Raw genomic sequence first — 16,804 nt, 5'->3', positions numbered from 1 at the left:
CATATACTTATCACGAATGTCCAGATCGGTGGGTTATCTGCCCACCACGAATCTCTGTGAAAGCTGGAATGATGCTAGCTCCTAAAAAAAAAAAAATTAGACCTTGTGTAATAAAAAAAGTAACTTCGTTTCTCACAGTATCAAAAAATTAATTTTGACGAACAAGTAACAATGAACAGAGAATTCTCCCCAAAAATGAATCACGGATTATAATGGTATAACTAATTAGTATGTAATAGTTAACCATAACACAGACTAATTGCTCCGTGCTGGGAAAATTAACTAAGCAGTAAAAATTAATGCCAGATAAGTAAATGTACAATGAAACTATAATGGCAACAAACATTAGTAGTCACAAGTTGCTTACATGTGAACATCAAGATACTTACTAGAAACTGCATCGAAAAAGGAGCCAAGTAAATGGAAGAACTAGTTTCCCATGAACTCTGTCTTTTCTTTATTTTTTTCTTATATTAATTAAATGGGGAATAACTGCAGAAAAAAAAGTTGCAGTAAGATAACAAGTCCTTTCAAAAGCAGTTAGCAGACGTCTACAAAAATACATACAAGTAAATATATAGACCAAAGCCTGTGTAAAAGCAGCAAATCCATCCTGTTTCTCGAAAATCACACGTCCTTGTATCAAGTAAAAATATCCAAAATGCCAGAGTTTCTCATGTCTCTTCTGGAAATCCCCACCCATAATAAGAAACAACCCTCCTTCTATGCCCTGGAAATTGAATTTATGAATATCGCCACCATTACATTCCTGAAAATGTTTGGCAGCTGGCGATCATTGATATATAGATTCATTGTACTACTTTACTTATCTGCTGGCTTCTGTTTTACTGCTTAGTTAATGTTCCCAGCACAGAGCATTCATAATGTATTTGGGTTTAACTATTACATTGTTTTAACTGGTGATTACCTATTCCCCCAAAGAAAAGGAAAGTATTTCATAGAGGTAAAATCTTTATGAAATGATCACGTTGGCATTTCAATGAAATTCTAACTGTCAAAAAAATATACTAAGGCGCTAGGGACTACTCCCCTGCATTGTGTGGCCACCGGACTCCCAGCGGAGCCACTTTAGTTGTTGTACCATTATAACCTGCAAGATTTTGGAGAGATATCCATGTGGAAGTGCCCTATTTGAATGAAACTGCTGTGCTCACCCTCCATGCACTGTTACATGTTTTCATTTATTATACTGTTAAATGAAATAAATACATTTTTGTTTTCCCCATAATTGAGCCCAGACGTCTGCCCTTGCTTAGAATCGGGCACTTTTTTCTAAGTAACTTACTATGTTGTATAGCTGTTAGTGGACTGTAAAGTCTCCTATATTGCTCTGTAATACCATTTGATTCTGGTCGGATCTTTAGTCTTACAATCTATCCATCACACTTTAGCTATGAGTGATCTTCTACTGTTTTATTACAATGACCATGTGTTCTGTGATTACATCAAAGTGTAAATAGTACCGTTTTGGTATTTTATTTTGTATACGTTTATATAGTCTTATAGGACTATAGAGGAAAGCCATTATTTTAGCTTGGCTGCAGTTTGATGAGTCATATCTAAGAGGAGAAGTTAGATGACCACAAAACTGTGTAGGTGTTATGTTTGGGAAACATGCTTATATAAAATATGCAATTTTAGAATTTCAGTAAGGCTTAGACTTTTTCAAAGGAAATTAAAAATGTAAATATGAAAATCAATAGTTGTTAAATTCATTCAAATCAATACATTTTTGTTATTCTTTAACATATGCTCTTTTTTTTTTTTCTTTGTTTTTCAATAACATACATGGATAATCTACAACACATTCTCATATGTGAGACCATATGTGAGGTACATACACACAGATATAGATAGATATAGATATAAAATATATATCCTGTGGATGAAGCGTGGAATTGTTGGAGGGGTTAGTTTGCCTATAAATATACAGCTACTTCCAATTCAAAGGTCACCAACACAAACTGCCTAAACTCTAAACAAGCTAGTGTGGCCCAAGCAAGTATTCATTTTACCTCACTAACTACTAACGCAAATTCAGCCGATTTCAATCATACTTGGCCTCACAGAGCTGCCTAAATTCATCTCATGCATTCTGCTTACTGTATTTGGCCCTATCGACTTCTATCATATGCATTTCAGTTAGTCACCCTGCTTTTTAATGGGTTCTTTATGGCTGACCTCTTGGTATTCAGGCATGCATTCTCTGTACACAATACAACTTAAAAATAACTTCTCCTCTAAAGGTGATGTCTTCTAAATGTCTAAAAAGAAGAAAATTATTTTTCCGAAACAACCTCAAATTCATTAGCTCATAAAATATATATCATATTCATTCATGCATTTCAGTTAGTCAACCTACATTTTAATGTGTTTTGTCTGCCCTCTTGGTATTCCAGCACTTATTGGGCATACATTGTTTAGTAAATATGTGGCTAGGTGTTGCACCTGACTGTGTAAATTTATGTCAGACCCAAACTTGGGCCTATACATCTGGTTAGCATTCATGGTACTGCCTGTTAATAATCTGTCTTATTTTACTGTCCGTCACTACTTAGGTTGGTTTAGCCCTTTCTGTGCTCCACACGAGCCTAGTCAAACATACTTTAATATTATGTCGTCATAATGACGTCAGGCCCAAACTTGGGTCTATACATGTTGCCATGATAAATTTATGACAGGTCCAAATTTGGGCCTATACATGTTGTTAGCCTTTATGGTACTGCCTTGATGATCTGTCTTATTTCACTGTCCGTCACCACTTACATTGTCTTTGCTCTTTCTGGGCAAAGACCGCACAGGCCTAGTGAATGGTACTTTAAAATTGTCGGGCATAATTATGTCTGTTAACCACTGTATGCACATACGCTGGTTCTACTGGTCATACACTAATTTGCAGTTTGATTAATATTATTATTATTTTAGTTATATAGCGCCCGCAAATTCTGTAACTCTGATTCTAACACATGGTGCAGACATTTGATAACTGAATGTTTTCTTTGTTTGCGCGTCATATCAGGCCCACATTCAGCTGCTCATGGACATCAAACTTTACAAACTTGCATATGTTAGCTTCACGTTCTACAACTCAGGTTCCTCATCAGCATTTTAGAAACGGTTCACTTCTCTGCCATCTGCAGACAGCATGTTTTCTCTGTTACACTAACTTGTTTCAATCGTGTTCGACCGCATTTCAACTGGCCCAGGTATTGTAATTACTTTTACTGTCATATTCATGCGATCCACATGCGTTCAGTTTATCTTATGCAGTCATGTTCATTAAGCAATAAAGCTATACCTTATGCTAATATTACTGTTATTCTAGCATGTGCCGTTGCCTTTAACCTTATTCTTCCAGGCTAATTATAAAGTATTTATTATCCTCCTAAGAGTTCCATAAGTATGTAAGAAACCGTTTGTCTTATATGTCATTAAACTCTTTTGTATGGTATATGGCCATCAAAGCCACTAAAGCTTTTTGCCCACTGTTGCATTCTAGAGGCATGGGCCTCAGTTCCCTTTATGAGTTGGTCTGCAGACACCACGATTATTTGGATCAGTGAGTATGTATAATACTAAGTGTATAAGAGTTTACATACGGTCTCTATTCTGTTTAACATTTCATACACTTTATATTTATTAGTAACTCTCCCATCTCATCATCATGTTTCAGTCTTATACAAATGTTCCACAACTACACAACCTTTTTCTGTTTCGCATCCTACCTGTTACCTGCATTAATCCCAACACAGATCACGCAGCCACCCTGTAACGCTAGACCCAATCGGGCCTCCCCACCCCCGCCGGTTTATAGATATTTCCTACACGTAGTCCTCACTCAGAGTTATCATGTTTGTTCATATGCCTGACCGTGGGCAACCAACCTTGGCCTATCCCGGCATCTCTTTTGAGTATTTTACATTAAATCTGTCTTACAGGGGTTGCATACTTCCCCATTATGCAACATGTCATCAAGAACACACCTCCAAGCCCTCATAAGTCATTCTCCTTGAGTAACTGTAATTCCATCATCATCTACATTATCTTAACCTCACATTAAGCACTTCGATCCACCTGCATCTATTTAGGTGGTTTCATCATCTCCTTCATAGGTCTTAGATTGAAACTGCACATAGCTAAAGTTATTAGTAATTATGATTTATACTGGTCTTTTTTCAGGTCCTAAGCCTTCACACGTGGCCTTACTTGGCCTTCATTACATTCCCATCATATGGCTCTCTGTGGGTGGTATTATGACATACCCACCCTTAATGGCTGTCTGGGGTATATGTGGTGTTTTTATGTGTGTGTGTGTGTGTGTGTGTGTATGTATGTATGTGTATATATATATATATATCTCATTCTAACAACATTTCATTACATCACTTAGTCTATTCAGGCCTAAATAAACCAGCCTATATGGCCCTATCTCGGCCGACGACACTCACTAGTAAATTAATCCCTTATTCTTAGCATTGTCACTTTATTATTGCACAGTAATAACAAGTATTCTGTATCAAGTCACCTACATCAGGACACTACATACTGTTCGGCGTTGGTGACACCGAAGAGTGTCCTTTGGCTTTGACCTTAGATGGCCTACACTAATTACTTTATTACCCTTCTAGCCGAACTGATCTTCCTACCATTCCTATAGACCTAACCTTAGACCGGTATTACACAACTCCTATACCATGATACAAGTATCCTTCATTTCTTCATTCCATAGATCTATTCCCCTTATACTGCTCTATTTCTGTATCCTGCCTCTCAGGACCTATTCTCCAGCTTCACTCTTCCTATACATTTTCACCTTACTTCTCATATTTGGCTGCTTCGATCTTGCACAGTGTTTGTAAGTAATAGGTGTTTAGTCACCTCCTTCGTGACATTATAAAATATATTTAGTGTCGGTTACATACTCGTCATCATTTGGCATCGGTCTTATAGATAGCCCTCCACCACATTCCATGTTGCCACCCTTCAGTCTGACTAATCTTCCTACCTCTACATTTGCACAGGTCTACACCAGGTGATCCCTAATGGCATTCTAAACATACCTAAATTGTTTACTCCATACATCCATTACCCTTTTCAGCGTTTTCTCCTTCCTGCAGCTCATTACTTACTTTGGGCAATCTCTGCCTTCTGCTACGGTACCTCAACACACAGCCATCACTAACCCTTCACGCCTCTGGGGCAACTGCTATGACTGTTACCGCACATCAATAAGGCACTTAAATACATTTATAATAAAAAAAAATATACAAATCTTCCATTCTACATTTCAATATTACACACGGCCTCGGTAGGCCCACTTACGTTCTTCCCACACAGCCCTCTCTCAGAACTTTCCCAAGAACCTTGGGTCTCTCAAGTAGCAGTTAACATATCCTGGCCTCTTTTATCTGTAACTAATTTAACTGTATTAGCATTATCCTCGCCTCCTATTTCAGGTTCTTACTTCATTTGCTTCATGCTAGTACGATAGGCAGGTGATTTTTATGTGATTGTTTACATTCTCAGGCTGTTCTTTCATATACGTAATTCATTCAGTGATTCTATTCTTGCTAGGCTTCATGTCATATCGAGTAACGTGCATATCCTTATGTAAAGTCTCTCCATATCTACTTCTTCCCGCTCGTTGCATATCTGGGGCCAATTGTCAGATATGGTCAACTGTGTCTTTATTATGCTGTTCAATTTCCTTCAGTTAAATTGACAACTGTTGTCACAAGAGTAATTTGGTGTTCTGAGCTCATAATGCTTATTTTATCTACTTTTCTAGCATAGACTGTTGATAAACAATTTTCAAGGTTAGTAATTGTGAACACAAGTTCTCTGGCGTAACTATCATGTTTTGGTTAATTTAATCACTGTACAAGTATTTATTTGCCCTTTATTACATATTCACTTATTACTATCAACTTTAATTTATCATACAGGTATAAGTCTATTTAATCATGTCACTTGTGAATTATTTCGTATTTCACATTTTCTATCACCACCCAAGTGATTTGCTTTTACGATAATACTTCCTTACGTACAACAACCACTTGCTCTACAGAATGCTATAATTAGCTTGGTCTGGCTGTTAAGGTACCCTAGGTGGTTATAGGTAGCTTTCGGCCTCTTGTGCCATTACATCGCTGTCCTGTGAGTCCAACTCAGCAAAGGTATTTCGCCCCTCGGGCCAAATCATAGTTACTGCCTTGCTTCCCGCCCTCTTAGTAAAGCAGTTAGGAACTCATTGATCACGGCCAACTTATCATATTTCTCTTTAGCTCTCACCGAGAGGCCAACACCCTACTACAACGCTCAGTGGTAAACCTACCCCACGGGCCAAATCATAGGTAGAGCCTCTCATCGCCGCTTGGCAATTAGTTAGGTTCCCAAGTCAACAATTTAGTTTAATTGTTTCGCCACTTGGCTTAATAAGGGTCAGCAAGTACCTGGGTGTTATACAGTATCTCCCATTAACAAACTGTTTCTCTTTCAGGTATGGTTATGTTGATAAATATTTAAGTATTGGTTATGTAATGTCAACCCGTAATAAGTTGTAAACTATTAAACTTTTGCCCTCTTTTTACAGGCCTTCCCGAACATCTGTTCTCGCACACCACAACAGACTTATGCCACTACTACTATAACTCTGCTTATTTTCCCCTACCACATTATATAGATTTGTATCTCTAGATATACTAAGCCTCAATAAGCAAACCAGTAACTAACCTCATGCTGATGATTTGCATTAGCAATGAAACAGCTGTCCATGAGTGGTTTATAGGCTTTGCATCTTTTCCTAAGTTGTGTTTCAAAGCTGTTGTATACAGCAAACACCGACTCAAAGGAATCCATGTTTAAAATGGAATGAGGAAAAAATGTGATTCCTTGTTACACTAATTTGCATATGCCCATGCAGAATCCTTTGCGGTAGTATGGCTTGACTGGTGTGCAGATTTTTGTTTAACATTGTATCAACTATATATATATATATATATATATAGATATATAGATATATAGATATAGATACATAGATTTCTTTGTATGTATGTATGTATGTATGTAAAGTCATGGGAAAAAGTACACCCACTTTGAATTCTGTGGTTTAACATATCAGGACATAACAAAAATTAGGTAAATGCAATCTCAGATGAACACCACCACACAACTGTGTCATGATTTATTTAACACAAAGCCAAAATGTAGAAGCTGTGTGTGAAACACTGTGTACACTCTTACCGCTTCCACAGGAAATGAATAGGCTAAGTAGCAGACAGGTGCTGCTAATCAAATGCCCTTCATTAATTGATCACCAGCTTGTGTGACAACTTCTATAAAAGCTAAAGTTTTAGCAGTTTGCTGGTCTGGAGCATTCAGATGTATGCCAATGCAATACAAAGGAGAAAATACATCCGCAATGATTTTAGAGAAGCAATTGTTGTGGTCTAGAAGACTGGGATGGGTTATAAGGCCATTTCCAAACAATTTAAAGTCCATAATTCTACAGTGAGAAAGATTATTCAAAAGTGGGAAACGTTTAGACCGTTGCCTTTCTTTTCAGGAGTGGACGCCCCAGCAAATTCAACCCTAGGTGAGACCGTGCAATGCTCAGAGAAATTGCAAAGAACCCAAGAGTTACATCTCAGACTCTACAGGCCTCCGTTATCATGTTAAAGTTCATGACAGTACAACTAGAAAAAGACTGAACAAGTATGGTTTGTTTGGAAGCATCTACTCTCTAAAAAGAACATGGCAGGACAGCTTAGGTTTGGAAAGGTGCATCTGAACATCTCACAAGACTTTTGGAATAATGTCTTTTGGTCAGAAAAGTCCAAAGTTGAGATGTTTGGCCATAATACACAACGCCACACAGCATATCAGCACAAACACCTCAAGCACTTGGGTGGAGGCATGATGATTTGGGCTTGTTTTGCAGCCAAAGAACCTGGGAACCTTACCGTCATCGTGTCGACCATGAATTCCTCTGTATACCAAAGTAACTCTAGTCTCAAATGTGAGGCCATCTGTCTGACAGCTAAAGCTTGGCCCAAATGGGGTCATGAAACAGGAAATAATCTCAAACAGATGAATAAATCTACAACAGACTGGGTGAAAAAGTAAATAAACGGTGTTGCAAAGGCCCAGTCAAAGTCCAGACCTCAACCTGATTGAAAAGCTGTGAAGAGCTGTGCATAAACAAATGCCCTCAAACCTCAGTGAACTGAAGCAACAATCTAAAGAAGACTGGGCCAACATTCCTTCACAATAATGTGAGAGACTGATAGTCTTATAGAAAATGATTTGTTATTCCTGCTAAAGGTGGTTCTACAAGCTGTTGGATTGTTAAGTGTATTTTATTTTTCACACATTGCTTCTCTATTTTGGCTTTCACTTTAGTAAATAACCCTGTTTGAGTTATATTCATGAAACACAATTTTAGTCAACTGAAACTCAAAGTGCAAAACTCAGACTCAAATAACTAAGCTTACCTGTGGATGGAATATACATAGTGTGATTGTTTTAATTATTCCTTTTTACAAATATTTTATAAGAAATTGAGACACATTCTAGTGTACAGTCTGAATAAGCAACCATGAACGATTATACTATCCATGTAAAGCAAGCATATCAAACTCAAAGTATAGCACGGGCCAAATAAACCAAGTTTAAGTTTATGTGGGCCTTCATAGAAACGTTGGTTTATTTTGAAAAGTACAGTACAAAAAAAAAACCTCAGCACCCCCTCTATTAAATCCCAATGAGTTTACCAAGGGAGGCAGTATAGATAGAAAACAGCGGTGGTCCAAGGACAAAACCTTGTGGAACACCAATAGAGTTGAGGAGAAGAGGCAGAGCCAGAGAAAAAAACATACACTTAAAGGGACACTCCAGGCACCCAGACCACTTCTGCTCATTGGAGTGGTCTGGGTGCCAACTCCCACTACCCTTAACCCTGCAAGTGTAATTATTGCAGTTTTTCATAAACTGCAATATTTACATTGCAGGGTTAACTCCACCTCTAGTGGCTGTCTATTAGACAGCCACTAGAGGTCACTTCCTGGGTTCTAGTACAGGTTTCCTGTGCTAGAGCGTCGCTGGACGTCCTCACGCTGTGTGAGGACCTCCAGCGTCGCTCAAAACCCCATAGGAAAGCATTGAAATGATTTTTCAATGCTTTCCTATGGGGAGACGTAATGCGCATGCGCGGCATTTCCGCGCATGCGCATTAGGTCTCCTCGGCCGGTGAGCGAGATTAGTCTCGCCCACCGGCCGACGTAATCACTAGGAGGAGCGTCGCGGAGGCGGAGACAGCGGCGAGGGACATTGCTGCTGTCCCAGGTAAGTGACTGAAGGGGTTTTCACCCCTTCAGTAACCGGGGATTGGTGGGTGGGAGGGAGAGGGACCCTCCAGTGCCAGAAAAACGGATCGTTTTTCTGGCACTGGAGTTTCCCTTTAAAGAGCGCTGGGAGAGGTAGGAGTAGCACCAGGAGAGAGCAGTGTCTCACAGACCGAGATTATGGAGGACGAGAAGTAGCTATTGATGATAAACCATGTCAAAAGCAGCAGATAGGTCAAGGAGAATTAGGATAGAATAGTGACCATGAAATGGTCAGAGCCATTTTGACAGTGACAAGTGCTGAATCCAGAGTGAAGTGGCTCAAACGGAGTTGGAATTGATGTAGTCTGTCAATCTCGTGTACACAACTCTCTCTGAGTCAAATGGTTATAGTAAGATAGGGCGGTAGTTTGATGGGGAGGGTCAAGGTTTGGCTTTTTTAGAATCAGGGTTACAGTTGCATGCTTGAAGGGTGAAGGAAATGTGCCAAAAGAGCAGGAGAGATTGAATATTTTAGTGCTAAACGGGGGAGGAGACAGACTATGAATGAGATACGAGGGAATTGAATAGAGGAAAAAGGGGGTGGGTCGAGAGAACCGGGGCCGAGCAAAAACCTCTTTTCTTTTGTGGTTGTGAATGAGCGTGGAAAAGCGGAGGTAGTGGGAAATATTGGTAGGAGAAGTCTTTAAAAAGATTTTGGAGAAGGAAGGTATGTGTTCACCTGCCATTTCCATTCTATTTAGTTCCGGGGAGGCTTCTCGGCATGGAAAACTTAATCGACTTAGTGAGGATACGGACGATGACAAAGCATTCCAAAGTGAAATGCGTTTGTGTTTGGAGTATCCCTTTAACAGGTTTTTATTCTTTCATCCTTTGTTTTGTGGCATGTATGTAATATTTCTATCATTTGTCTAAATCCTGGAGCTTTTTACATTGCATTTGCTCATAAAGTTATTCTGATTTCTTTATGTAAAAAGCAGCAGCAACATATTTACTGTTAACTAAAAGCTTTCCCTTGTTCTCCACCGTAGTTACATTTATGAAACCTCCTTGCAGTGTACCCCAGTTTTTCATTACATAAGTTCTATTCCTCTGGGATGATGTCTGTGCAACTTGATTACTGATAACCCCACACGTCACATCAGTCTCCTTATAATTACATTTCATGTGGTTTTGCAGCAGTAAACATGTCTGTCAGTAGTAATAGGACACAGTATGGAATGTGGCAATCCTTGCAGCCAATATATACCTGTTGTGCAATGAGAATGCCCAGCATCCGACTGCAGCTACTAGACATTTACATCCGTTAATTCTTCTGTGAGTTTGTTTAGTAAAACATTACCATAAGATGAACATTTGCACGATTTCTGACTATATCCTGCCCAGGTTAAGCTTCATTAAAGGACCACTATAGTGCCAGGAAAACATACCTTATTGTCCCCCTCCCACCGGGCTGGATGGAGCGGAAGGGGTTAAACTTACCTCTTTTTTTTTCCAGCGCCGGGCGGGGAGCTCTCCTCCTCTTCGGCTGAATGCGCATGCGCGGCAAGAGCCGCGCGCGCATTCAGCTAGTCTCATAGGAAAGCATTATCAATGCTTTCCTATGGACGCTGGCGTCTTCTAACTGTGATTTTCACAGTGAGAAGCACGCAAGCGCCTCTAGCAGCTGTCAATGAGAGAGCCACTAGAGGCTGGCTTAACCCTAATATAAACATAGCAGTTTCTCTGAAACTGCTATGTTTATAAAAAAAAAAAGGGGTTAACCCTAGCTGGACCAGGCACCCAGACCACTTCATTAAGCTGAAGTGGTCTGGGTGCCTGTAGTAGTCCTTTAACAAGTTAGGTGCTGATTGGTGTAGTGCATTAAAACATGTAATGACTCAAGCACATTCTGGCTCAGCCTTGTGAACCAGCTGTGAGCAGCAAATAGTAAAGGGAGGGAGATCAGGCCAAGTTGTGCATGTGATGGACTGCTGGGAAGATACCGTTCTGGCTGTCTTATAACTGCAGGAGTCTTTACAAATGGCGCTATTTATCGGCCACTGTTGAGAATGAGGGCAGGAACTTGTCATGGTGCATAAAGTGATTCTTTAAAGCGGCACTGTCGTGGCCGAATCACGTTTTGGTTTTTGTTTGTTTAAACCCCCTCCCGACCCCCCAAATGACCCTAAGCCCCCCATATTACCTAGTTTTTAAACATTTTCTGCCCGGACCTAGGTTCTGGGCGTCGCCATCTTTGTGTGGGTAGATGAAGATCCTGTGGGAAATGTAATCTGCCCACACTAGATAGCGCTGTGAAATTCCTGCGCATGCCCAGTTAAACACTTGGGCATGAGAATGGGAATTTCATCTATTCCTTAATTCGTCAGAAAGACGAATGAATAGAAATGTCAGGCGAACAAACAAACACTGAATATCGGTGTTCGTTTGTTCAGTTTATTACAAGGAGGGAGCTACCGGCGCGCAGCTCCCTCCTTGTAAAATGTAAAAATAGAAGCGGCAGGGAGCAGTGCTCTTCTCCACTTCCTAAGCCAATCAAAGCGCTCTCAGCCTATTTGCAGGGTGTGGGAAGGCTTTATAAGCCTTTCCCCGCCCTACAGAGCTCAGTCTGCGCCGTGCCCTCCATGGGTGAAGATGGATTATTTTTTTAGCCTCTGCTTTTTTAGTTTTTTTTTTTTTTTTTTTTTTTACAAGTTTTGGTATTATAGTTTTTATTTGGTAAGTTTTATTTATTTTTTTACAGTTACTTAGTTCTTTTATTCCCCCCTCACTATTTTCTAGGGGGGTTTATTAATTTTTGATTGGTGGGGGGAGGCGCAAGGGGCTTGGGGCACACGGCACAAATAGATGCAGCAGCAGCACAAATAGGATCGGAATTTAATTAATTTGAATGAAATTCCGATACGAACAAAGTCCCGAAATGCGTCCTAACATAAATTGAGTAACTGTTCTCATTCTGTTAGGATGCAATTCGGTAGTTTCGCTGTCGTTTTGTCTAAGTGACAGGACGTTCGGGAAAAGTGAAAGGAAGCATTGCGGGAACATGGAGGAAAGGTGAGAATTATGGGAACATTTCTCTGACCACCGGAAATGAAGCACACTTTGCTCCTCCGCTGGTCAGAAACCTCCATAAGACAAATAGTGCCTACTTTGTCTTATGTTTTAAAGAAAACTAGAGCAGACAGAAAGAAATGAAGAACCGATCCTGAGAGAGGAAGAGGAATCGAATCGGATAAAGAAAGGTAAGTTCGGCATAACAATGCTTCTTTGTGCAAATTTAATTTGATTTTATGCACATGTTTTATCACCCCATAAATATCCTCACAGCTATATGCACTTTGTTTCAGTGCATTCCTGTATTAGTTGTACAAATGCAGTGCAGACTGACCGATAAATGTCCTACCCGCATTTAGAATTGAACATTGGTAGTGAATAGACAAGAGCTTCAATTCACTGAGAAACCATTTACGCAGGCACGTAATATATGCAGTGGGACCCTTCAATGTTCTTGTCTCTCCCCCTGTTGTGTATGAGTTAAAAATTATTCCATTTGTGCTCATGAGGGAATGATGGATAATTTGGCTTTGCAGCAATATTCTCATCAAATTACTTTTATTTTGTATTTTATTTGGTGATAAAAGAAATGAGTTGTCTTTTTAATAATAAAATAGAAAAACACAATGTTTCTTATAAGATTGTTTTTTTTTTATTTTTTATGAGCAATCTAAGGTTATTTAAAAAAATAAATAAAAAAATAACACAAATTGGGATTTGCGGTGATTGCAGCTGGTGGTGAGGGGTAGGTCTCAATTTACTAATTGCAGCACTTGGATAAAGTAATCTCAGATGTGAAGGGGAATCGGCACTGGAGGAGAGCAACCCACAACAGTCCCTGCCTTTAATATGTACCTGGCCAGCCCCCACAGGACTCTAGGAAAGCCTCCCACACTGCTGCAGAAGATTCCTCTTACACGTGCAAATACAAACAGCCCTCATACAACCCCCAGAAACACGGCACCACTGACATTCCACACAACCACCCAAGCACCCTCCTACACATACACAATTCCACAAGCAGACCCCCCAATACAAAGTCTACATTTACTAACATAATGCACAGTCCACATACATATATCTCACACAATACCACAAACTACATGTGCACCTACACACTATAACATCGAACACATCTACACATATAAAACTCTGCAAAGCATTTACAGCACCCATACATAACGCAAGCAGAATACCTAGAAATGATACGCTCTGTAATTTTAAAAAATAGTACCCGAATGCCAAGGGACTTCAAAGTTTTGCATTAGCACAGTTCTGCTAGAACGTTGCATCCCCCTGCTTTATATTATGGATTCTACCTTTAAACATTAAAAAGAAACCTTTTATCTAGCGCTGTACTATTCTCCGCAGCCACTTTGCCTCCTCTGAGATCATCATCCTTGATAATCTTGTTCCAATCTAGTTCTTTTCATAGAATCTTTATGGATCTACATTACACAAGCTCAACCAATCTGATGCTTCTGTAGAAGCATTGGATGACATTGTTCTCATCATGTTGATTATGCCAAATATGAAGATCATTGATATTCGTAGGGTTTAAGAAAGAAGTGCATGGGCTCCACTGAGTGGGGCTAGCCAGCCTTGCGTACATAAGTTCACACAACTTTCCCAATTTTTGCACATGCCTTCCTCCCCACAATGTCATTCATTACACGGTATCAATTGCATAACCTTTACTTCCTCCCTCACACTCGAATATTGTGACATTAATACGTATTCCAAGATTGTCTAAGAACTTGTTGAAATAATATGAGGATCCTTTAAACTGAAAACAAGAAATGTGTTTGTCAAAACCTGTTTTGTGTACCCAGTGTTATTTTAAAGGTAAAAAAATTACCGTGTTTGCTGGATTTGGATAGTTATTTTACCACTTAGGATTTCTGAAAGGAACAGAATATCTGAATAGCTGTGATTTGTATCTCTATGGAAACCAATAACTTAGGAAGGCGAGAGAATTACCTCCACATCTGTAGAATTTGCACAGACCATTTTATTAATGACTACATAACATAATGCTTTATTGTGGTGCCATCAAAACAATGTTACTGCAATGCCCAACATTGGACATAGTTCACCAGTCCCCTACTTTTGCCCCCAATGGGATCTTTGTATAACATGCTGGTAAATGTAATTTGTTTTGTTGTGGAAGAATGGTGATGATTGAGCATATGTAGAGGACCTGGGGCTATAGGTCACACATCAAGCCGTATTGAGAAAACATTAATAAATGTACCCACTACTTGAGTGAAAGTGAATACCTAGCACCAGACCAACCACACACAGTTAAGCATTTAATAGAAAGTCTCGTACTGAATAACACTTCAGTAATCACATTTTTTTAATTTTCTTTTTTTCATTGTTTTGTGCAATATAAAAATGAAAGTTTGGGACAGCTCCATCCCAGAGTTATTTTTTAATCATCTGGCTTAAATTTAATTCCCTAACAAGTTCTGAATGCTTAACTACTCTTCACCTGGGTATTGTTAGCTTTTTAGCTTGGCACTCTAACCAGCCTATGTGAGTCATACAAAAATACATTATGTTGGCATGCTTTGTTGGCATTATCAGAAGCTGTCTCTTTGAATTAATAGCTGACATTAAAGACCGTATTGCGTGTGCAGTAAGTGTTAACAAATTCTGGTGTTACTCACTCTACTCATTCATTTCCACCTTTACTGGACATTTTTTTTTCAGAATATTATACGTGTGGCATAATACTATGTTTCCTTGTTGATTTGTACATGGTAACCTTTGTACATGATATATACATATAAAAATACCTTTTTTGTAAATTATTTTTTTAACCGTTTTGCTAACTGAGGTTACACCCAGCTGCCAGGCCCAGAGCGCTGTTCATTGCTGTGCTATGAGAATATTGTGCTATAGATTAGTTACTCAAATGTATGCACAGACAGCAGTTACTAGAACATGTACCTCTCCTTGTAGTGTAAAACAAAAAAACTTTATTATAGTCTTTAATATTATGTGCCTTATTTCAAACATCTACAAAGGTGCCATGGCAGTGAGGCTTGACAAAGAGAGGGGTACAACTTTGCTAGGTCACCTGGTTATGTCAGTATGTCAGACACTGAATATTGATTAATATCTTTAATTATTCTTGTCTTACATTCCGAAACAGAAGATGAAAGTTCCTGTATAGATTGTACCTTTGCACATATCTGAATTCCAGAATTTTCTTAGCCAGATTAGAAAACAAAGCTTTCTTAAATTATGTCAGCAGCCAGGGGGTGGAGTTACGACTCTGATATTTTAGAATAGATGAACAAAACAAGAGACTTTCTAGAAATGAGGGCACGGGTAAAATGCTTGCATAAGGTGGTTGTTATTCACCTTGGTGTTTAATGTTTTAATGTGTTATGAAGTCACATCATATATTTTTCCCTTAAAATCACTGCACGCAGCTGACAGATACAGAAATTAATTGACACGGTTTTGTGGGCAGAGATTTAATCCTAAATCATTACATTTGAAACTGAAACTTCAGCAGGTGGTGCACGAGAAACTAGCTACTTAGTTTGTACTTTTGTTGAATACCAAAACTGGTTTAGATTGCAGGAATTTCTTATGGATCTCTGAAACGGCTTGGTGCTAGATTTTTATATTGAAAACTGTGGGGTTTATCCACTAAATGAGTTGCTAATTCAGGCCAACTTACTTTACTTGGAAAGTCTCCTACCTCATAGTTTGTCTATTTTAGTCTTGATTTTGCTTCAGTCACCTTTCAGTGAACTGCATTTCGCGGTTTGCTAAATAAATCCCTTTATGTGCAATGTATACAGCAAATGCAAAACCTCACTATATTCCCTTTTTAATTTAGATTGTTCTGATGCTGAATTGATATGCAACATTTAGGCCTAAATGACATCAAAAGGAAATATCATTATTCCCCACAAGCCACTTACTGAATAAACTGCTAGAGTACAAAATCACCAATAACTGCGTTCCTCGTAGTAGTAGTTAAAAAAAAAAAAAAAACCTGCGCTGTAAAGGAAATCATAAGTTGCTTAACATTTGAGTTAGGTGCCGCAGTCTCTACTTAAGCTCTTACAGTGAGATTCCAGCGGCTCACAGCCTCACACATCACCCACTCATACCCATCATTAACCAGCAGGTGATAACATTATTGTGTGTTCAAATATATTAGACCATTTAACGTTTGTTTTGTGTCTCTTTAAGTACTGCATTTGTCATGGCTATTCTTTTAAATGCTCTAGCGTCTTTAGAAAAAGTGAAAGAAATCTGAGATTTCCCATTATTTCTTCAACAGTATAAAATGTCAAAAGATTTTTCTGTTGTGGTATCAAATCCTTTACAGCAAATTGTGTTGTTTTAAGAAGGAAAAAAAA

The 16,804-nt window shown here is 38.9% G+C and overlaps 1 protein-coding gene across 7 annotated transcripts in view; it reads left to right on the top strand.

Moving 5' to 3' along the window:
- LPP (LIM domain containing preferred translocation partner in lipoma) overlaps positions 1-16,804 on the top strand; it is a 317,702-nt gene that overhangs the window by 163,569 nt on the left and 137,329 nt on the right. The gene's annotated exons all lie outside the window — the stretch shown is intronic.

This window comes from Pelobates fuscus, chromosome 2 (assembly GCF_036172605.1).
Source record: "Pelobates fuscus isolate aPelFus1 chromosome 2, aPelFus1.pri, whole genome shotgun sequence".
NCBI lineage: Eukaryota > Metazoa > Chordata > Amphibia > Anura > Pelobatidae > Pelobates > Pelobates fuscus.
Note: the sequence above shows the minus strand (reverse complement) of the source record. Positions and strands in the feature narration are given on the sequence as shown.